At 45.4% G+C, this 23,164-nt stretch overlaps 1 protein-coding gene across 2 annotated transcripts in view; it reads right to left on the reverse strand.

Annotated features, from left to right (window-relative positions):
- The window catches only part of PPARGC1B (PPARG coactivator 1 beta), a 140,937-nt gene that overhangs the window by 112,393 nt on the left and 5,380 nt on the right, over positions 1 to 23,164 (reverse strand). The gene's annotated exons all lie outside the window — the stretch shown is intronic.

The raw sequence follows: 23,164 nt of genomic DNA on the forward strand, positions 1-23,164 counted from the left end.
TCTGACTTGTTCCTCTTCTCGACACATGCACGCCTTTGCTCAGAATCAAGCCTCTCCGAAAATTCAGAACACTTCTCTGGACCTCGGACAGAAAACCAAAGCCTGGTCACACTAGAATTCAATCTGTAAGGAAGCTCTGGATTGTAACAAAGCAATCAAGTCCGCCTTGCACACACGCTCTAGTTGCGTCAAACTGAACAAGGCAACCAGGCACTGAAGCTTCGGCATGCATCTTACAGGACAAAGCAACCAGGCGCTCAAGGCTCAGCATTCATCTTATAGGACAAGCCAACCAGGCGCTCAAGCTTCAGCGTGTATCTTACAGGACAAAGCAACCAGGCGCTCAAGTCCATCGTTCATCTTATAGGACAAGCCAACCAGGTGGTCAAGCTTCAGCATGCAGCCCAGAGAACAAGGCAACCAGGCACTCAAGCTTCGGCGTACATTTTGCAGAACAAGACGACCAGGTGCTCAAGCTTCAGTGTTCATCTTATAGGACAAGACAACCAGGCCCTCGGGCTTCGGCGTGCATCACAGAGAATAAGATAACCAGGCACTCAAGCTCCTACAACCAGGCACTCAAGCTCCAACGTTGATATTACAGGACAAGCTAACCAAATGTAGGATCTTCAGCGTGCAGCCCAGAGAACAAGGCAACCAGGCGCTAAAGTTTCAGCGTTCACCTCAAAGGACAAGGCAACCAGGTATCAGAGCTTCGGCGTATGTCCCACTAAACAAGGCACCCAGGCACAGAAACTCCGGCGTGTATCTGATAAGACTAAGCAATTAAGCACTCAAGCTCAACTGTGCATATTATAGGAAAAGACAACCAAGTATAAGAGATTTGGCGAGCAACTCTAAAGGCAAGGCATACGGGAGCTCAGGCTCCAGTGTGCATCTTACCGAAGAAGCAACCCGGAGAACAGGTTGTAATACAATTGCTATATCATTGGTAGGGGAAAATGAGAAGTGTATTTTTGAAAAAATAAAGAAGTAGCAGCGTCCCTCAATTGGAAAGTACGCCGTTAACATTCACGAGGCACAAGCTGGAGTCTTAAAGTACCCCTTCATCAGCAGGATACTGGACATATCCTGTTGCGTAACTTCCAAGCGAGTACGCTCTGTGTTAAGGCCGTGGGTAGGGAGACGGGTGGCTAAGAGCAACTGCATTTGCCATTATATTTTAGTGGGCAGACTTAACCCGGAGACCTGCCCAGGTCTAGGGAGGTCAGATGCTGGAATGGTGTCCAACTCGGAGGCCAAGCTTCCAGAAGGCTAGAGACACACTGCAGACAGTCCTGTGAAGCAGTAAAATATAAATAGGTTTACAACGCAGAAACTCAGGGGTAGAGGGGTGGAGCACAGACAACTGTAACAGTAATAACGAAAAGATTCGCTTTATTTTCCATCTAGAGATTAGTCCTAAATGTAGAGGCCGTTGTAGGCAAATGAAGGCATTAGTTGTCCTCCCAGTCCCAACACAAGTGTTGAAGATACAGACAAGACATAGCATTGAGAGCTGGTGGGCTCACCAGGGGCCCGGGCAGTGCTGCCTATGTCTTTGGGAAACAAGCACAATCTAACGGATAAGGAACGAACAGGCCGGGGAGATAGGATTCACACGACTACCTCCTGCCCCTTCGCTCCACACGTGCCCTCACTAGCCTTCATCCCTATAAAACAGATTATTTGCACTTCACAGCGATCTTTGATGACGTTGGCTTAAAACACCTGCAGACAGCCGGTGTTGCACAACACTGAGCAGACCACGGGTTGGTCGTCACACACCATCGCTCTGAAGAGGGTTATCTCGAAAACTAGAATTACTCATCTTTGCCCTCATTTTCCCCCTGGCCTCAAGCACGGATGGGTTTGTGGGTTCTCTTCTAGGAATACGCCCCTTAAACAACCGATGAACTGCGAGGCAAGCCCTACCAGAACAGCACGGTTGTAAGTTTGGGGTATAACTGGCGCCACCTGCTGGGCTCTGCCCTCCATGCTTTGATGAAGCCCGGCATGTCAGCGTCCATACACACCGGTAGCGATGTCTAATCTACCACTCAATGTTTTATTAGTTGCTGCTGGCCGTGGACGGTCTCAGGCCGTCGCTGCAAGAATACAGGAACTGAGGCAGTGAGGGCCCGCACCAGTTTTGCTGGGACAGAGGAAGTTTGGGTCCCCTTAATAGCTAACACAGCCCAACTCATGCAGTGCACCCACGCCCTGGAGCTGGGCTCCACTGGACGCTGGCACAAGGCACAGTGTGCGCCGCAAAAAGACACGCTGTCACACAACCATCTCCCGCACCTGCACATCACAGATTTAGGAAGCCCCCAAACACACAGGCTAGCCACACAACAAAAAACAGCAAACACTGCAGGCCCATTCCCCTGCTGCTGGCCCTGGTCTCAGGCATCCTTGTGGCCAGAGCACTAGGAAGTCACCCTCCGACACCAGAAGGGTGCAGCGCCGCCGAAGATGACTAAAAAAGGAAGAAACAATGGGATCCTGCGCGAGGCGGCCGGTCGCTAGGAGACCGACGTGTTCCCGCGCTCTCCTCCCAGGCCCGTCCTGCATCCGCCGGCATTCCTGCCCGGCGCGAGACGCGGGGCTTGTCACGAGACGCGTCGGGACCTGCCGCCAGCGTTCTAAATCAGGACCCTCTAGGTAGCCCCCCCTGGGAGCAGGGTCTCGGGACCTCCCGCTGCGCCTCTCCCCACACAGGGTTAGGAGTCTTGCGAATTCCGTAAGAGGAGGAGAGGGGGTGAGAGGGGGTGCGAGCGCCACTGTGGACGAGTCCTAAAAACTGCCACAGAACAATGAAGGACATGCTACTACCTTTATGGGCTGCGTTTTGTGCGTGAGGGCTGCAGTAATTATGCACAATAGTATTGTAGGGGTGGGACCGAAGCATCGGAGTCCCACTACCATATGTACTGGAGTGCTGGGGGCGATATTGAGGTGCTCTGACAGAGCTGAGTGGCCCCCAGCGAGAGGTGCATTTGCTATGAAGATTGTGTGGTGGGGCTTTCGTGGCATGAAGTAATGGGTGAGCAGAGGATGTTGGAGGTCACGCACCAGACGCCCTGGCAGAGCCAGGCAGTGCCTTGGTACCGGTATAGAAGGGGATACTACGAGACGCTGGCGCTCTAACGGAGCTGTCTGGAGTGAGATGCATTGCTGGAGCTGCGTAAAGTGACATTTGATTTGGCGGAGGTGATGCAAATCAGAACTGAGGTGCACTGAAGCCCACATTTGTAGCGTGGGGTGTAGCAGGATTCAGGCAGAGCTGACCTTTGCTAGGGAGCGCCCCGAGCTAAACCAAATTTGACACCCCTCTCACTCGTCCTAAATGTCTATGTACTGACAATATTGGAGAAGTTAAAGGAAGGTGAAGAGGCGGTAACATTAAAGAGCACAATGAAAATGAGAACACACAAAAAGCAGTCCACGCAGGCGCCAGCAACCTTCAGAAAAAGCGTGTGGGAAACACGGAGGAAGAGCAACAAAAAAAAAAGCGTCACAAAGGGCGAAAGCAGAAAGCTGCAAGAGTTAACTGAAGAGGCACGGAGTGGCTTTTAATGCATTGAAGAGGCCCAAGATGACTTCGGGTTTACGCTACCGCAGTATTCTGTGCCTGCACATTTAGCTGCCGCAGCCGCGAGTTTCAGAGGAGAGCTTCGGGAAGCGGCACGTTTTTATTTTCAAATTAAGCACTGGTTTCGGTGTACTGTACATATAGCATAATATGCCAGTCATAGGGTAGGAAAGGGTTCTACAGACTGGGGGTGGGGCCTTGGGGGGGGGGGGGGGGGGAGTTGTTTGCTTGTACGTGGTGGATTAGATTCTTTCCTACAAGAAGATAGAACAAGCGGTGGCCCACATGCCCTTCGGTTCATCATTTTGTGATCTTCTTTCTGTGAGGGGTACCTCAGACATTATTCAGCACCTGTATGGTCCCTCTGGCCAAACTTGTTACATCTTTGGACTTGCGGATAGCTGCTATGCAAATAACACACAACTTATCCTCAAATAGGGAACAGCAATTTTCTTACGCTCTGGATAAATTCCAAAACTGTCTATACTGGTGCGCAAATTAATCACCAGAAGCGTAACTAGGTTAAGGTATAAATTCTTATCCCAGGAGGCCAACTATTTTTCAGAATCTTAGTGGCTTAGATTGCTAGGTCCTCCATCTCAGCCACTAAAGAAGGGCAAGAATTTTGGTACCATTTCTGAAGATAAGCCGTTTCATCAGTTGCAGTTTGCTACGCTATCTTCTTCTTGCGTTCATAGCACTTAGAAGCACCATAATGGTTCTTGCACCGACTTGATTATAAGAACGCAGTTTACAAAATGCTTCCTAAATATCTTTAAAACTGACTTTAAAGCATCTAGAATATGCTGCTTGTCTAATGCAGGGATACTTAGAGAATGAATATATATCAAATATCACTATATATATATATATATATATATATATATATATATATATATATATATATGTATATATATTCATTGAAAAAACAAGGGTTACATGGCAATTATAGTTAGGTTCTGAATTACACTCACAAAACCTCAGAAATTCAGCCCCTGCAGTTAAGAGTTATTTCAAGTAACAATAGCTTGTGCCCTAAACTAACTAATATCTTGCACCATTGCCATGCAGAGCTAATTACCCCACATATTACATCATTCATGACATCTACTAAGGCATCACTGATAATATCACTACAACATTTGTAATAACATTTTTGATAAGAAAACTGTGCATGGCAGGAGCACAACCTATGGTTACTTTAGGTCTTTAGGGCACAAGTTACAGTTACTTGAAATAACTAACTGTAACAGCAGAATTTCTATGATTTTGTGAGTATAAAATCAGAACCTAACTATATCGTTCTTCTTTGTTTTTTCAGTGAATTTCTAAGGCTTTTTATATGCTAATTCCCAACTATAACATCCCAGTACTCTTTGGTTTTTCAGTTAATATTTTTGTTTTATTTATATATATATATATATATATATATATATATATATATATATATTTTTAACATGGTGGGGGTTTTGCAGCAGGGCCTTGTCCCCCGCATGCATCCAGTCCAACACCGCGCAGGACTAAAGAGCGTACACAGCAGTGGGTTTACCACAGGGCCATCTCCCAGTGTGCTGCCAGCGCCACGCTGCACCCAACCCAGCGTGCCAGGGTTAGTGTGTAAGTTTCTGAGTGGGTGTATTTATTTTTCAGTGGGCTCTGGATCCACGGATCGGTTGTGGATTTATGCTGGGGGACACACTGAGCAATGAGCCCTGTGGTCGATCCATGGCACAAAAAAATAAAAAAATAAAAATTGGCACATTTTTGCCCGTGAGGGATCCCTGAGGGCCCTCTCCTCCTCCTGACCTATAGGATCAAGATATGTATTACCTTATCCATTATGTCATTTTTCACTTTTATTCTACTCCCCACAACGAGCTGATGAACAAAGTGATGGCCGCAACTTTTTTCTCAGATTGCGGCCAGCCAATCAGGGCTTTTCTTTGGCAGGAGGATCCACCATGGAGGATCTGCGTCCCTAGGTAATCAAATTTGTTTTTTCTTTAATAACTCAGCAACTGCTGAACCGATTTACATCAAATCACAGAAAACGCTCTTTCTGGACCAAGAGCTAGCTTTCTGTCAAATTTGGTGTAATTCTGTTCAGTGGCTCAGGCTTCTGTTGTGTCTAAAATCCCAATGGGAAATTGCATGGGGAAAATGCGTTTTGGGACCCACGCTTTTTCTCGGCCCTCACTTGACAGAACACCCTAGAAACTTTCCACACAGCAGCTGAACTCCGGAGCATACTAGAATTGAAAATGTTCCTATGGAAACTAGGTCCTAACTATAACTGTAGGAAATATATTATTATATATATAAAAAGACGTCCTGCTATTCTTCCTGCGCTCGCCTATCGAGGTGGGTGCTCAGACAATGGGCACAGGACCCATTCAATATATGCTGCACATAAAACTCGAACGATGGCACCCTATGCAGATTACTGTCCTTTATTTATATCCAAAATTTCATATCAATCCTTGTAACTCAGAAATCACAGGGACATCGAAAAAAAATATATTTTTTACTTTTTTTATATTACCATGTGCATTCCTCGTCTATTTTAAAATAGTCGTAGAATGCACATGGTAGTATAAAAAAAAAAAAAAATAGATTTTTGACTGGATGGCTTTTTCGTCTATGTCATTTCCCAGCTTCTTATTCGTTGGCTTTACTCCCTTCTTTGTTTGTCCGGTCTTTGGAGCATTTCTTATTTATCGTGTTCTGATTCAGTAACTTATATCCTTCCACTGCTGACATCAGGCAGCTTTTTTTCTTTGTTTAATCATTCAATGGAAGTATATATCTTCTCCACTCTTAAAAAATATAAACAAAGCCCGCTCTCTCCTTGTACCTTCCCAGTATCTCCCCTTCCCACCCTGATTTTATATACTTATTTTTTATATTCAAGCCATGTTTTTATGAGGGCTTGGTGGCCTGGCACTGCTACCGGGCCTCTCGTCCTTGCTTAACCCCTTACCTTGGCTCCAGCACGACCCTTCCATACCAGTTTTTTTTAAATTATAAAACAACAGAAAAATCAACAAATGTTTTTTCGCGATAGCCAAGCAGCTGCTTCCCTAGCCACTCGCTTCTAAATCTTTCTTTCCCCTGCACACAAGTTTGAATGGTACTATCCCCGCCTGAGGTGCACTGGCCATGCTGCATAATGTACCTGAAATGATACAGAAAGGGATGCTGTGGACCAGAACTTAAGTGCAGCTGTAAAGCTGTGCAATGTCTATTACTAGTATAGAGGGGAGACCGAAGTTTACAAATAATGGCAGTGCAGCGTGCCAATACCTGCCTAGAGGGGAGTGCTGAAGATCAAGAGTGGGGTGCAGGTCAATCAACCTATAAATCAATCTTGATTTGTAGAGCAAGGCTAATCACCTGAGAGAGTACCCAGGCGCTGAAAATGCTGCTGCAGGTGTCTCAGTTGAACAGTTAGGTCTGGAGTCCTTTTTTGAATTCCAGCAGATAAAATTATGTCTGTAGGTGAGGTGAGTTGAGGGATTGTTCTATGGCTTTGCAGCTAGATAGGAGAAAGAGCGCTCTCCACTGCTGCTTCAGCGATGCAGGGGGTATGGGCGAAGCGGAGGGGGTGGGGCACATGTGCCTGGAGGGAAAGTGGAAGTTCAGTAGGTGGTTGATGTACGCTGGAGGGGTCTCCTGATAGTGAGTGGATGAGCTAGGTATTGTCGGCGTAGAATATGATGTTCAGTCCATGTGATCAAATGACTTTGGCCAAGGGAGTCATACAAGTCTTGAACACGGTAGGGTTAAGGGACGAACCTTGAGGGTTGCCACAGACTGTGTTCTTGGGTTCCGAGGTGAATGAAGGGAGGTAGATTCTCTGGGTTCTTCCAGTGAGGAAGGAGGCAATCCACTTAAGGATGTCTCTTTGGATTCCAATGTTGTGAAACCTTTTGATCAGGTTGTGGTGTGGTTATGTCTCAAATGCTGCTGAGAGTTCAAGGAGGATCAGAGCTGCCGTTTTTCCTTGGTCAAGGAGGGATCTGATGTCGACTGGGGCTGCAATCAGGGGGGTTTGGTACTGTGCTTGGTGCAGAAGCTAAATTGAAAAGTATCCAGAAAACGGTTGTACTACAGGAATTCTGAGAGTTGGCAGTTGATGGCGTTCTCAAGGACTTTAGCAGGAAAGGGCAGCAGAGAGATGAAGAGGAAGTTCACAGGTTTGTTAGGGTCGACAGATGGTTTCTTAAATAGGGGCTTGACTTCTTCATGCTTCCATTCTTCGGGGGAGTTGGCTGTGTGGTAATGGATGCATTTAGGATGGCAGTGAGCTCGCTGCTGATCCTCTTACTCCTGAGGTAGACGCGGTAGGGGCATGGGTCCGTCAGTGCTCCTAGGTGATGGAATTCATGATGGCTGTGGTGTCTTGTGTGGTGAGCTGGTCCCGATTGGTGAACAAGGTGTTTCTCATTCATGGGGGGCAAGGTGGCTGAGGATGTCAGTGGGTTGGGGTTCAAAGTTTCTGTAGATGGTAACGATCTTGTCATGAAGAAGTCTGCCAAGGAGTTGCAGAGTCCGTGTGAAGAGGTAATGATGTTTTTAGTGGTTGCAGGGCTGAAGAACTCTGACATTGTTGAAGAGTTCCTTGCTGTGGCTGGAGCTTGCTACAATGCGGTCGGTCAGGGTGCTTCTTTTTCTCTTTTTCAAGAATTGGTGGTATTGGCCGAGGGCTATTTGGAAAGTTGTTTGGTCCGTGCGAGGAGTTGGCGTCAGTCTATTGGCTCTCTAAGACCCTGTTCCTGCTGTGGTGTGAAGTGAGGGGCAGCTTGAGGGTAGTTTCCTGGGGGTCCCACGATGGTGAAGTGGACAATGGCATGGTCAGTCCAGGTGAGCTCAGTGACATGGCTGTACTTGATTCTTTCACTGGTCATGAAGATGTGGTCAAGCGTGTGTCCCGCGATGTGAGTGGAGTTGGTGGCCCGTTTGGTGAGACAGATGTTGCTCATGCTTTCGAGTAGGTTGGTGGTGCTGGTGTCGTTGAGGTGAAAATTGAGGTCACTCAGGAAGATGTCGTTTTTGGAGTTGATGGCGAGTAGAATTATGAAATCAGGAATGGTGTTGCAGAAACTGGGGCAAAGTCCTGGAGGTCTGTAGGCAAGGGGTACCTCTGATGGTGGTTTTGCTGTCTGTTTGCAGTTGGAAGTTGAGGTGTTCCACAATCAGGTGAGGTAATCGGTGTGGTGGTGGTGCTGTGGATGGTTTCCTTGTGGATGATGGTGATTCCAAATCCGTGCTTGATGATGCAGTCTCAGTGTACGATCTTGTAACCGTCAGGTGTGGCTGAGGCAATGTCTGGCGCCGATGCTGGGTTGAGCCAGGTCTTGGTGAGGAAGATGACATCAGGGTAAAGGAGGTGACGATATCCTGAATCTCAGTGACGTGTTGGCAGAGGGATCATGAATTCAGCAGGTGGCAGTGGAGATGATCTGGGGTGGTCTCTGAGTGCTGGTGCTATGATGTTGACGGAAAAGAGGTAGTGCTGGCAGGTGAAAGGTCCTACCATAGATAGGGGAGAGGGGCAGCACCAGGTGTTACTGAGACCTGTGGCAATGGCTTGGAGCTCAGCAGCAGTGTATGTTCGGGTGGCGGGAGAGTCACGGTTCCTGGTGCTGGTTGTGGTCCAGACGCAGACGGGCTTGCCTTCAGGATGCCAGTGATGCATCCGCTGTGTATCTGTGGTGCGGCATCCATAAGTAGTCCCGAGAGGTGGGAGTGGCCGGCTGGAGGCGAGAAGCGGGAGGGAAAGGAGCAGGAAAAAACAGTATCTGGAGAAATGCAAGAACAGAAAACAACAGAACAGAAGTAGCAAAATGATACAACACAAAGAAACAATGAAACAGAACAGATAGTGGAAGAGCTGTACACTGCAGGACTGTGGACGGCCAGCAAACTACATACTTGGCCAGTACTGTTATAGAGAAGCGTTTTCTAGGTTTGGATTAAGATATATTGACAAAGCTAGCTAATATACCAGTACCATACAGCGGAGTGTTACACATCTGGAATAATGTGCCCTGGCTGGACAGTACTACTGTCCCCACATTGCTATAGTTTGCGTGGTGTTGGTCGATCTGAGTTGCCTCAGTAGAGGTACAAAATCTGACTCGTACAGTGGAGTCTTGCGGCTCAGGGGTAGAGATGCACTGGAAAAGCCGTTCAATTGCCCAATACTAGCACTGTGGGATGATGCAGGGCAGCAGCAGAGGAGTACTTCCCAGCTTAGAAGCAGAGGTAAAGGCTGAGGGCCGGCAAGGTGCGGACCCACCCCCTCTGGAAGAATACATACAACAAAAAAAAGTTTTGGGAAAAATATGGTTTGTATTTATTTACAAACAACGTGTCTTTAACCTTCACTAGGCATCTCATTTACTCTGGATAAGCACATCTAAAATTATTTCACAACAATCATTTACAAAAACAAGTTTTGATATTTAGCGGCAAGATCACTAGTGTTTCAAGGCGTTGGAGAGAATGGTCGTTGGAGCCCACAAAGGTACGTGCAGGACGTGATTAAACTCTAAAGTGATAGTGAATTTACTTCAGACTTACAGGAAGCCTTCGAGACACTTCCTCCACTGTAGGCAGCGCAAGCCGTCCTGCCTTCAAGCACACCAGACGGTGCCTTCCCCCGCGTGGAGGAGAGGAAGAAGGGAGGGTAACCAGAACGAAGAAAACAAGCACTGGCACATGGAGAGCACGCTCAGCAGATTAAAGGCATCTGTTGTGTATGGCTTACACTGAGGTCCACCATTGTGAATACCAGATTCTAAATATGGTTATTTCCTGCAGCAACAGTGGATAACAAAAATTGTTTGCGACTGTTGCCACCACGCTATTTTTGAAATTCAGACATCTTCAAACTGAAAGGGGGGGTGGGGGGGCGGCGGCAAGTTGAGTTCTCACAGCAAGATGCTGTTAGGAGACATCAAGATTGTAAAGAAGGTGGGAGGGGTCAACGCTCCAGTGAAAATCTACATCTTAGAAGTGAGAGCTTCAGAATTTGAAGCAGACTTTCATGTCTGCTTTTTTCCAGACAGACATTGAAATCACAATACTCTCGTATTCCACCCGCCCCATACTGCTGGTGTTACTAGTTGTGCATCAAACACGAGCATGGAATACTCTAAAGACCACAAACGGGCGACCCCTGGACAAACGGAATGAATAAAATACAAAAAATGAAACATCCGCCACAATGAACCAACCCCTGGTAAAATAATGTGCGAAAACATTTAAAAAAAAGAACAAGTCCAGTACTTTACAATATTTTCACTTGCTTTTAAAGGCCCCTCAAGTTGCAGATTTCAGTGTTATAAAATATGAAAAACGGTTATTACAATATGGCACCCCTCGAATACTAAAATGCTGAGTCAACTTATGGGAAATATGAACCGTGAACGAAAGATCTTCAAATGGCTCACTAACCCACTGAGCTAGGGACTGGCTTCACAACAGCCGGATTCCCTCGTTCTTGCTCTTTCAATGTCTCTGCCCGATTAAGACTACAATGCAGTGTGCTGTAAATTTGCATGGGGCGGGCGGGCAACAGATTGCCGTCGTGAGGTTCACTGGAGGTTCACTGGATGGCGGCACCTCGGCACCAGCCACATTGGGAGAGCAGAGAAGAACTGACGTGAGTAGGGCTCTAGGGCAGAGCTGCCACCCGTCCGAGGTGACAGACAGAGTTTCTGGAAAAGCGTCCCCCCAACATGGGAGGAGCGGGGCCCCTTAGGGGTCGGGGACGCCGGGGGCTGGACCCTCGCACTAGTTGTGCGCGGGCTGGCCTGCTGCTTCCGCCTACACGCCTCGGGAGGCGTAGGGGCGGAAGTAAAGCCTCGGAGAAGCGTTGGTCCGACGATGGAGCCAGTGGGGGGCTTAAAAGTGCCCCCTCAGAAGGCTTGGCCTTCTTCTTGGTGCGGCGGGCTGAACGGTCAGGCTTCCTGTTGACCCACCCACCCTCTCCTTAGTATTAGGCGGAAGAAGAGGTACTAAAGTAACCTGAAGCAACAAAGGGGTCCCCAAGGGTGGGGCCCCGGTATAACAAAAGAGATAGGATCCTGAAGTCCTGGACCAACCTGCAGATGGACACACCAGATTGGGGGTAGGGAGCCCAGATCACTGGGGTGGTCACGGGGCTCATGCCCTGGGCTGCCCCGGTACACCCCTTGGCTGATTTGTGTTTGGAGAGGGGGTGGAACCCTGAGCATGGGGGCAAGGAACAGAGGAAGCAGGGGTACTGCCCCCCCCCCCCCAGGGATATTGGTGACGACCAGTCCCTGTGTGGTCCAAAGGAAGTTCAGGACAGGAAGGGATCCTGTCAAAATGATTTATGGTTACAAATGAAAAAATTACGTATATCAGTAGATATCAATTTTGGATTTGCAGTGAAATGTTTAATAGAGTAATTTGCATTAAGATGATTTGCATAAATTGATTAATGTATTTTGATTTTAATGAAAGTATATAAAATAAATACTTCTTCCAACGAAATGGTTGTATGACCGGTGTTGGGGTAAGGGCCTGCTGGCGGCTTCAGAGTCCTATTTTCCGTGACCTTCCTAAAACGAAGCCCATATCTACCATCTCCCACCTATTACATTTCAAAAAAGCTCCCAAGTAAACCATGAGGCCGCATCCTGACCCTCACAATGAATAATTAGATAGCGCACCCCATGCAGCAGGCTCCTGCTGCCATCTCAGGCCCGCACATCATCTCAGAAAAGCCTCTATCGAACAGGGGTCATTTTAACATGTTCACTTCATCTCTCTGCATGGGCGGAACCCCTTCTGGGTTGCTTTTTCTTTCTAAAGGCAAATCATCTGCAGTTTAGGAGACAGTAATGTTCACTACTTTGTATTTTTCTTCAATTGGGCCCTGGGGGCAACAAGCCACCATCTAAACAGTGGGTGAACTCTGGTGCAAGAAACCTCAACCAGTAGGTCTGTTCCCCCAAACTTCTCTTTATAAGCTTAGTCATCTGCTAATTCATTGCATCCAAACCCCTCCCCATCTAAACAAAATATCTTAGCAAGTGGCTATGGACCTCAGGGCCCACTGGTTCTCTCAGCCATCTCCCTGAATATGGGCCACCATAAAGACCACGAACAGGTAATCACTGGACATGCAACCTACTACCCTGCCACCCACTGACCAGACGCCCTCTGGCACGCGGTGTGCCCTCCTAACTATTACATAACTAGTGATAGGTTGCTCGGGATATGCTGTTTGTGCCACTGCACACTTCATGAACAGAGTCAAATTAGCTCTGGGCACATCTGCCTCTAACCATAGGCCAACCAGGCTTATCTAGTCTATGGGCAGAATGCCCATCACCCATGATTGTGTTAGGGGTAAGGGGTCCACATCAAAAAATATTTTGCGTTAGGCATCTCGGAATATTATATTTTGAAGACCACTGACACAAATGCAACTGCAGCTGAAATCTGTTTGCAATCCACAGGTCAAAGTCTCAAAACTAGTTTTGCCCTGAATCAAACTTTTATGCTGGGATTGATTAAAACGATGCTCCACAAGCACCGCTATTATCTATGTATTTGTACAGTGTGCGAAGAATGAAGAAATTAATACGAACTTGCACTTAGGACCACGCCATTAGGTGAACAACAAGATTAAGTTTAAGTAATTATTGAATTAGTTGATTTTATTGATTGATGTTTAAATGTGTAAATGAAGAATGTATCTCAATGCATTGTAAAGTATGCCCAGCCCTTACAAAATAGGTTTAGCGTAACTGTTTTTTCCAGACAGACATGAAATCACAAAACTCTCGACTTCCACCTGCACCATACTGCTGGTGCAACGAGAACGAATCCAGTTTATATCAGGCTCACGGTAAAGCTAAAGTGACCAGGGTCTTAAAAAAAAAAAAAAAAAAAAAAAGAAGTTGCTGCCCCAATGTAGGGTGGGTACCAGAGCGATACTCTTCACATAGAAGACCACAATCTGCCACAAAAGCTAAGCAGAGATGGTGGTACTAGTTTGGGCCTTAGTATCATGGCACAGGAAGTCTAATACTGAGACTTGCTCAAGATCACAGTTAAACTAGAGGAGAAATAGAGTTTTACTCTTACATGTAGTCCAAACAGGGGATGTTTTTAAAATCCTGACGGTTGATTACGAAAATGCGAGTTCTAATCCCTCCTTACCCTTTTGACCACAATGACAGTTTCTGAGCACGCACTGCATTTCATTGGGCAGAAATTCCCCTATCTACCACAACTTTAAGCGCTTAGAAAAGGACTAAACCATAATATTAAGCGGCGTTTCAAAACAAAAATAAGCGCGTATGTTATGTGAGGAATGTTCTAGATCTATAATGTCCATGCAGTGACGCTGCACAGGGGGATTGTTGGAATGTAGTGAGGTGAAATGGAATGCGGGGGAGCGAGACTCGGAGGTCGCACTGATGCTCCTCACTGTGCTGGGGAAACTTGACAATAAACTACACGGCATCACAACCGGACTCGGCCTGACACTACAGCGTACTAATATGATTTCCAAAGTCCACAATGAGACTGCACTCCAGGGCAATCAGGAAGGTATGAACGAGGTTACAGCCTCAAGCATCGGTACAGTGGAATCATAAAATGAATATGGGTCGTGCCAAATGATACTCTAAGTTCCAGGGTTACTGATTAACAAAGGGTTATCTGGTAGCCTGCCCACTGCATGGCACAATACTTTGGCAAAAGGGGAGAAAACACCTGCATATCCTTCACAGATCAGGATATGAATGCCCTAGTAGGTGTCAGTGGAAAAATGAAAATCATTCTATAATTAGGGCTCTCGGCCTGTAGAGAGGCGTCTGCACATTTCAGGAATAAGGCCTAGAAATGGAGACTGCTGCCTTGAGAATTCAGCAGCTGTTGGATTCAATTTTGAGTTTCCCACCTAAAACATGTTTGCCTCTCTGTACCTCATTTATGTTTTTTCAGCCAACAAAGAATGAACAATACAGTAATAACATGTGTACTCTCTGATACAGTGTCGAGTAATGCACCTATTTATGCATCACAGCTGAGAAAGCCTGTAGAATGCATAATATAATGTTCATACAGTAAAGGTAAGCAACAGGGGAGAGAACGAAAAGGCGTTTGTACTAATAATGTTGGCCTCAAACACTCTTCCCTGTGCTTCTATACGATTTAATCAAATATCAAAGGATACAAAGTACTGTTGCCTCTGCCATGGCTTATCAAAATACAAACGCTCACGTAGATCAATTGTGCTGCATTGTAACATCATTTATTTAATACTTAATACCACTGCCAATGTATGGAAGCACTTTACTGCTGGTCGCACGCTGCTGCAGAAACCAAGGCTAATCGAGTAGTTATTGGGATTAGTCTTGTACTCTCCAAAAGACCATAACCTGCTTTTGCTCCAGTTTCTTGTGGTAAACTAAATTTACACGTTAGATGTGATTAGTGAAGCAATTTGAGTTTATGCAAATAACTGCTGGGATTAACAAATAGGTTAGAGCAGATTGAGTAGTATTAGATTAAAATGGGAATTGTGATCTATCCGATGAGGTGTGGGCATTTTAGAAAATTACAACATTTATGATTATAGCAAACATGTACGAAACTTAGGAGCACTGTACTCTGAGCGAGGCAGCATTCAGAGTATGGAGAGGCAAAATACAGACTTTTTTTTTTTTTTAGCCAGGGTCACATCTTCATGCAGGGTTTCAAGGAGAGGGCACCCCAGTGGGGAGCGGTGCACTATGACCCGAGGACCCCATGGACCCGGACCCTCACCTGCTCTTGCGATTCTCTGGCCCACGGGGCAGGCAGGAGACACCGCAGTTTAATTTCCTGTCCCTGTGAAGCAGGGGACTGGAAACAGGAAGAGGACCGCATGAGCGGCGAGTCACTTCTGTCCCTGGTGTCGCGATGTTGCCGGGCTATTTATGTCTGTGTCGACCTGGCCTTTTCCTTGTCGGCCGGGCCAGTGCGACTTCGGGACCCGGGCGGCGCTCCCCAACCTGCAAAACAAGTTCCCACTCTCCCACTCCCATTTTTGGCACTGGAGTGACAGGCAGCAAAAAATGATCAAGGGGTGAACGAACTCTCCTCACAAATACGTCTTAGGGCAGCACCGAGGGGATGAGCAACAATCCCTATTCTGCTAAGGACGGCCACAGCTACTTGTTGGTGGGAGGAGGGGGAATAGATCACAATATACCAACTGAGCCCATGGGGCTGCCAGGGGCGGAATGGTGAAGCGGGCGATCGGCCAAAGGCCGATGGGCCGGTGCCTGAATGCCAGCAGGGGGCGCTTCTTTGTGGGGGTCTCTGTTAACTTCCCCCAGAGTTTCCTATTGCCCCACACCCCGGCCGCTGCCATTCCCACATGCCCAGGTCATTGTTTTTTAGGGCCAGCATGTAGGTTAGTCAAACACAGAGCTTTGTTTTGAGATTGGGTAAGGGTGTGAGGCTTGCAGCATGATTGTTGGAAGGTTGCCATTTTTTTTTATAAATAGAGCCCTGTTTTGTCTAGTCAGTTTTAACTATGCATAAGTTAGCAGGGACGGTTTATGTACCTGCAGCAAATCATAACCCTTCTGCAAATCATAACGTGTGGTTTGCAGATCACAGATTTGTATTTTATGTAGAAAGGCCAGTGGGTTACTACTTCAAGGTCCTTTTGTTATTTGCAGCTCATAAATTATAATCAGGTCCCCTGGAATTAAGCAGCTTGGGAGGACCAAATAGTGCGGCAGGGTTGACTAAATTGTGGGGCAAGAAAAGACAAATTATTCAACGTTTGTCATGGTATTGCTTTATTAATTTGTCACTTTAAAACACTTTAACCCAGTCTGGACAAATGTTTCACCTCGTTAGTATCAATTTAACAACCAAGCACAGCAATTAGGAAAAGGGTGATGACCAGTCAACATTGAAGAAGGGCCTTCCAATGCGCAGAAACACGTGTCAACAAGTTTTTAGTAACTTTTAAACCAACTGAGCTACAAACAATTTTTTTCCTTACAAGCTACATATTATGCAGTAGATGAACGATTAAGTGGCAAAAACGACAGGCAGATCCGTAATTATATTGAAAATGCTGTGGCAGCTGAATCACAGTTTCAGTGGCCCTAGTTATATTCTTTCTACTGCAGCACAGTGAGCTATGAACCAGAATCAAGGGGCTGCATGCAAACTGCAAAGCATAGCAACTTATTCAATTTTTAATCAATCTTTATTTTGATATTGCTAAAAGGGGTTCTTTGGCTGGTAATAAATTGCAAGACTCAGATCTTGGCGGATGGAATTCTTCGTCACAAGCATAACGGATATCCCGTCCACTGTATTTCGGTCTCCATATAATATAATGGGATACTAATATGGCGGATGGGATATCCGTTTCGTTTGTGATGGAGTATTCCCCTCCACCAAGTTCTAAATCAGCCCAAAGTCTCATTAGTGAAGACAATCCTAACCACTGAGTTAGCCTTTAATTTTTGTGTGTGTTTCACCAGACCAAGCATTTTTAACATATAATACCAACCAGTACAGAAGATATGCAACTTCTACACCTTGTAACCCTCATTGTCTTATGTATTGTTTCCTATGAATTGATTTACACACTTGTATGATTCATTTTCTGTGTACAATATGTGAGTGTGATGTAAATCGCTATGACATCCCGCACTGGGACACACAGCTTTCTAAAAGAAATTAAATAATAAAATAAACTATACCTGTCCCTTACATACAGGGGTTGAACAAAGTCAAAAAGCTGCTTTGACTGTAGCGTGGTGTAAAACTTGCTCTAAATTCCAGTGAACAAGCAAAGCGAGCATGCCCAACTTTTAGGAGGGTTCCAGGGGTGTTTTCCCCTCAATTAGTTTAAAAAAAACAAGATCAAATAGTGCATTTTAAAGCAGAATTTTCACATAAGCTAGCTCAAACATCACTGTCTCTCAAAGTGTACTATTACATTCTGAAATACTTTAAAGGTGTATCAAGACATTGAAGATAGACACGTCCCAGGATCTGATCCCACTAATTAAAATTGTACAGTGGGTGCATCTGTACATCAATAATTACCTCTGTATCAGGGCTAGAATTTTGGTATGGATGGATCCCATATGGCATGGGCACTCTTATGCTACGAATTACATACACTATGGCAGTGGCAGAATATTCCACTGGCTGTATATATATATATACAGGGAGTGCAGAATTATTAGGCAAATGAGTATTTTGACCACATCATCCTCTTTATGCATGTTGTCTTACTCCAAGCTGTATAGGCTCGAAAGCCTACTACCAATTAAGCATATTAGGTGATGTGCATCTCTGTAATGAGAAGGGGTGTGGTCTAATGACATCAACACCCTATATCAGGTGTGCATAATTATTAGGCAACTTCCTTTCCTTTGGCAAAATGGGTCCAAAGAAGGACTTGACAGGCTCAGAAAAGTCAAAAATAGTGAGATATCTTGCAGAGGGATGCAGCACTCTTAAAATTGCAAAGCTTCTGAAGCGTGATCATCGAACAATCAAGCGTTTCATTCAAAATAGTCAACAGGGTCGCAAGAAGCGTGTGGAAAAACCAAGGCGCAAAATAACTGCCCATGAACTGAGAAAAGTCAAGCGTGCAGCTGCCACGATGCCACTTGCCACCAGTTTGGCCATATTTCAGAGCTGCAACATCACTGGAGTGCCCAAAAGCACAAGGTGTGCAATACTCAGAGACATGGCCAAGGTAAGAAAGGCTGAAAGACGACCACCACTGAACAAGACACACAAGCTGAAACGTCAAGACTGGGCCAAGAAATATCTCAAGACTGATTTTTCTAAGGTTTTATGGACTGATGAAATGAGAGTGAGTCTTGATGGGCCAGATGGATGGGCCCGTGGCTGGATTGGTAAAGGGCAGAGAGCTCCAGTCCGACTCAAACGCCAGCAAGGTGGAGGTGGAGTACTGGTTTGGGCTGGTATCATCAAAGATGAGCTTGTGGGGCCTTTTCGGGTTGAGGATGGAGTCAAGCTCAACTCCCAGTCCTACTGCCAGTTCCTGGAAGACACCTTCTTCAAGCAGTGGTACAGGAAGAAGTCTGCATCCTTCAAGAAAAACATGATTTTCATGCAGGACAATGCTCCATCACACGCGTCCAAGTACTCCACAGCGTGGCTGGCAAGAAAGGGTATAAAAGAAGGAAATCTAATGACATGGCCTCCTTGTTCACCTGATCTGAACCCCATTGAGAACCTGTGGTCCATCATCAAATGTGAGATTTACAAGGAGGGAAAACAGTACACCTCTCTGAACAGTGTCTGGGAGGCTGTGGTTGCTGCTGCACGCAATGTTGATGGTGAACAGATCAAAACACTGACAGAATCCATGGATGGCAGGCTTTTGAGTGTCTTTGCAAAGAAAGGTGGCTATATTGGTCACTGATTTGTTTTTGTTTTGTTTTTGAATGTCAGAAATGTATATTTGTGAATGTTGAGATGTTATATTGGTTTCACTGGTAATAATAAATAATTGAAATGGGTATATATTTTTTTTTGTTAAGTTGCCTAATAATTATGCAGAGTAATAGTCACCTGCACACACAGATATCCCCCTAACATAGCTAAAACTAAAAACAAACTAAAAACTACTTCCAAAAATATTCATCTTTTATATTAATGAGTTTTTTGGGTTCATTGAGAACATGGTTGTTGTTCAATAATAAAAATAATCCTCAAAAATACAACTTGCCTAATAATTCTGCACTCCCTGTATATGCATATACATACATATATAGGATGGGTGACCCATAGGTCAAAACTACCACTAGTATATATAGGCCAGAATTTTTTTGTGATTGTCTGCGTCCCCCGCCCTATATGCCAGGGTTGTCCTCCCTAATGCCCAGAATTATCTTGGGTATGGAAGCACCAACATTTTGCTACAGGTGTCCATGTGCCAAGATTTAGTTCCAATATGTCAGGGCCAGCATTTTACTACCAGCGTCCCATAGGCAACAAATTACCTCTAGTGTGCCAGCACCAGAATTTTGCTGTAGGTGTCCCATCCCATATGCCAATAATTACCTTCAATATGCCAGTGTCTGTATTTCGCCATAGGTTCACCTCGTACCAATAATTATGCCCAATATGTCACCACCGGTATTTTGAGACCGGTGTCCCATATGCTCCAAGAATTACAACTTATGTGCCTGTATTTTGCCTGTGTACATCATATACCAAGCATTATCTCCTTCACTCTTCTTAATACTCACTCAGTCACTCTAGCGCATACTCGCTTTTATTCACTCTCTTATTCCAACTTAGTCTCACTTTTCCCACTTCCTCTGACTCACTCAATCGCACTTAGTTACTCTATCACTCATGCACACACACACACACCCACGCTCACACAATATTTTACTGGGTTTTATTTTACCTACTTACCTTTAGCTACCTGACCTGTTGTGCTTCAGCTGATTGTACTGGGTAGACTCTTAGGGAAGGTACACACCTTCTTCCATCATCAAAAACTGAAGCACATTGTTGGAGTCTGCACAGTGATGCATAGGCTACAGCTGTCAGTTTCTTGGGTTTTCACCTTACCTTCTCCCATCTGGTCATAAGGTAGGTTCTTGCCAAACCCCTCTCTCCTGTGATGAGATGGGAAAGGATGAGATGGGAAAAGATGAGCTGGCTGCATGGCTGATGGTAGCCCTGGGCACAGTAGGCATTATGACAAAAGTGCCCAGGGTTACTTGTACAGTGATACTACAGAATGTCACTAATGGGGAGTTCTTGAAGCCTGGCAGTAGCCAGAGGCCAAGCTAGGACTTTGCTAGTACGGATCAATCTCTCTGATGGTAGTTGTAGGTGCCTCAAAGCACCTTTGACAGCCATTAAACTGATTAACTGCCTGGCAACAAGGGGGGACATATTTGTTATTATACTAGCAAATAACAGGTTATTATTAGCTACTGGAATTATTAAAAAAGGGGGAAGAAACCAGGGCGAGTGCCACTGAAAATTATAGGTTTTGTTCTGTGAAACCCCTCTGCACTGAGTCAAGAGGAAGAATTTCAGAGCTGTTTTTTCTCCTTTGTCATTTTAGGTTATTTTCCCAGGGGTCCTGTCCTAACCACTTTTACCCCTTGGCTTTGTACTAGATTTCTGATTGATGTTATAATTAGGGTTGAGGACCTAGTTGATTGGGAGTGTGATTCTGGCAACCTTGTACAAGGCGTTGATACAGGAATAAGTATTCAGTCTTTACAGAAACTGTTTCCAGTTTTCAACAATAATACAGACCCTCAAGTTTTAAAATGCTTAATGTACCACACATTTTCCCCCAAATTAGCCTCCTGATACTAGCTAAGCAATGTTTTGTAAAAGGTTGCGCTCCTCAAATGTGGGCCAATTTTCTGGGACTGTCCGGGCCTACTTTTGGTCTCAATCCGACCCTGGCTGTACCTCCTGACCTCCTATCTTTGGACTCATGTGACAGTACAGTATTGGAGGGGCAGGGCCCGAGGCAGGGTTTTAGGAATATATAGGACACTTTTTGAGACAGCATGTACCCGGAGGATGTAATACTGTAGAAAGTCTCTTCTTTCCTTTGGTTCTCTACCAGACTCCCTTCCAAGGCTGAACTACATATTCAGCCTTTGGAAATCGTTAATATATCTTTACTTCACATGCAAATGTTAGTTCTTTCTACAAAAACATGAGTTGGCGCAGTTTTACATTTGCTGGATTTACTGTAATTGCTTTGCACAAAAAAACATGGCTATACATAAAACGTGTCCCATTCAGTTCTGCATCCTACTCCTAATAAATGTCACTACGCAAGCTTGAGCTTGACGTCAACCAGAAATGGCAGAACTAATCACAGGGATTACGTACAAAGCCGATCATCATTTACTGGCAACTCTTGAAGCAATGGGCTTCAGGGCTTTGAATGGAAGGCTGCCATTAGACCTGCCAATGTCAGCGACCAGCAGATCAAAAGTAAGAGCCAGCAATAGACTATGTATTTGCCTCTCTTCATCTGTTGCATAAGGTTTTAGATTTCAGAGTAGAGGATCAAGAAGAAAGCAATCTCCTCCCCCTCACATTGGAGATTATTAACCAGAACGAGGATGTCCCCGAACGATGCAATACAGGATTGCAAGATCTGGGATTTGCATGGCACTGAATAAAATGGATGGAGGTCACTCATGCCAAATACGTGATCTGGAAAAGCCTCATTCCCTAGGTAGATGCGCATCCCAAAATTTGGTGGATGACTTGGAAAAGGTTTTGGAAGATCTAAAGAAGGCACGTGGCCCCAGTTACTGTCTAATTGCGCTACTGGATGTTGAGACTAAAATATTTGCTAGAATCCTTCTCCAGGAGCTGGAAAAATCATCAGAAGAGACGGGTTGCCTTGCATGCGATCAAACCCGCTTTCGCCCCAGTTCAAGCATGATGGACAACCTTGTGGTGCTAAGCATGCTCACAGCCAAGCAAATTCAGAAAAAGTAATTCCTATACACATGCTTTATCGATTTCTCAAAAGCTTTTGATCATGTGGACAGGAATTTGCTGAAGCACAAATTAGCTGAATGGAAAATTCCATCTTATCTCCTACGGGCAATACAGCTTCTGTACACTGAAACCTGGGCAAAGGTCAGCCTGGATTCAAATAAAGGCTTATGCACAGCAATTCCCACAGGCCGAGGCTTAAAACAGGGTTGCATCCTTGCCCCTGTTTTATTCAACCTGTTCATCTCAGATCTAAGCCAGCATTAGACGAGGAGCACTTGCATCCCTTAAAGTTGGGGCTGTGCTTGATGACATCTCTGCAGTATGCAGACATTGTCCTCATGAACATAAGGCCCATCGGTCTGCAAAATCTGCTTGATATCTTGGCCTCATACTGCGAACAACAAACCGATGACAGTTAATCTAGATAAAACCACAGTATGATCGGGACTGGACGTAAAAAGGAAGGAAAATTACACCCGGGTAGCAGACAAGAAAAAAGAAGCCAGATATATAAATACCTGGGGTTTGGCTGCAAGAGTAGCACTCGCTCAAGCTCCATATAAATGCCCTGAAGCCACATTTGGCCTCACTAATTGCGCTTTCCAAAAACTGCATACAAAATTGTTAATGCCAACTTGGAAACCAATTGTAACTGTAATCAAATCAAAGCTCATTCCAATGCTTGCCTATGCATCCCGGCTTTTACAAGACAAATGAACTCCTTCCTTAACAATGCTCAGAGTAAAGTACATTGTCTAGTATTTAATCTCCCACAACACACATCACCGGCGCAGATCTGGTTAGAAACTGGGCTCCTTGACCAAGGTGTAGCTCAACAGTATGTACTCCTAAAATAGATGTCATCTGCTCGAGCGGACCTGCCAAATACTCTGAAATCATTTATCTGGAAGGAGACTGAGGAGACCTAGGAGTACAGCCAGTCAAATTTCTGGGCCATGACGAGTAGTGAAGCCGCCACACTACACTTTTAAGCTGTCAATGAATAAATAAGCAAGG

Source organism: Pleurodeles waltl, chromosome 7 (genome assembly GCF_031143425.1).
Source record: "Pleurodeles waltl isolate 20211129_DDA chromosome 7, aPleWal1.hap1.20221129, whole genome shotgun sequence".
NCBI classification, from domain to species: Eukaryota; Metazoa; Chordata; class Amphibia; order Caudata; family Salamandridae; genus Pleurodeles; species Pleurodeles waltl.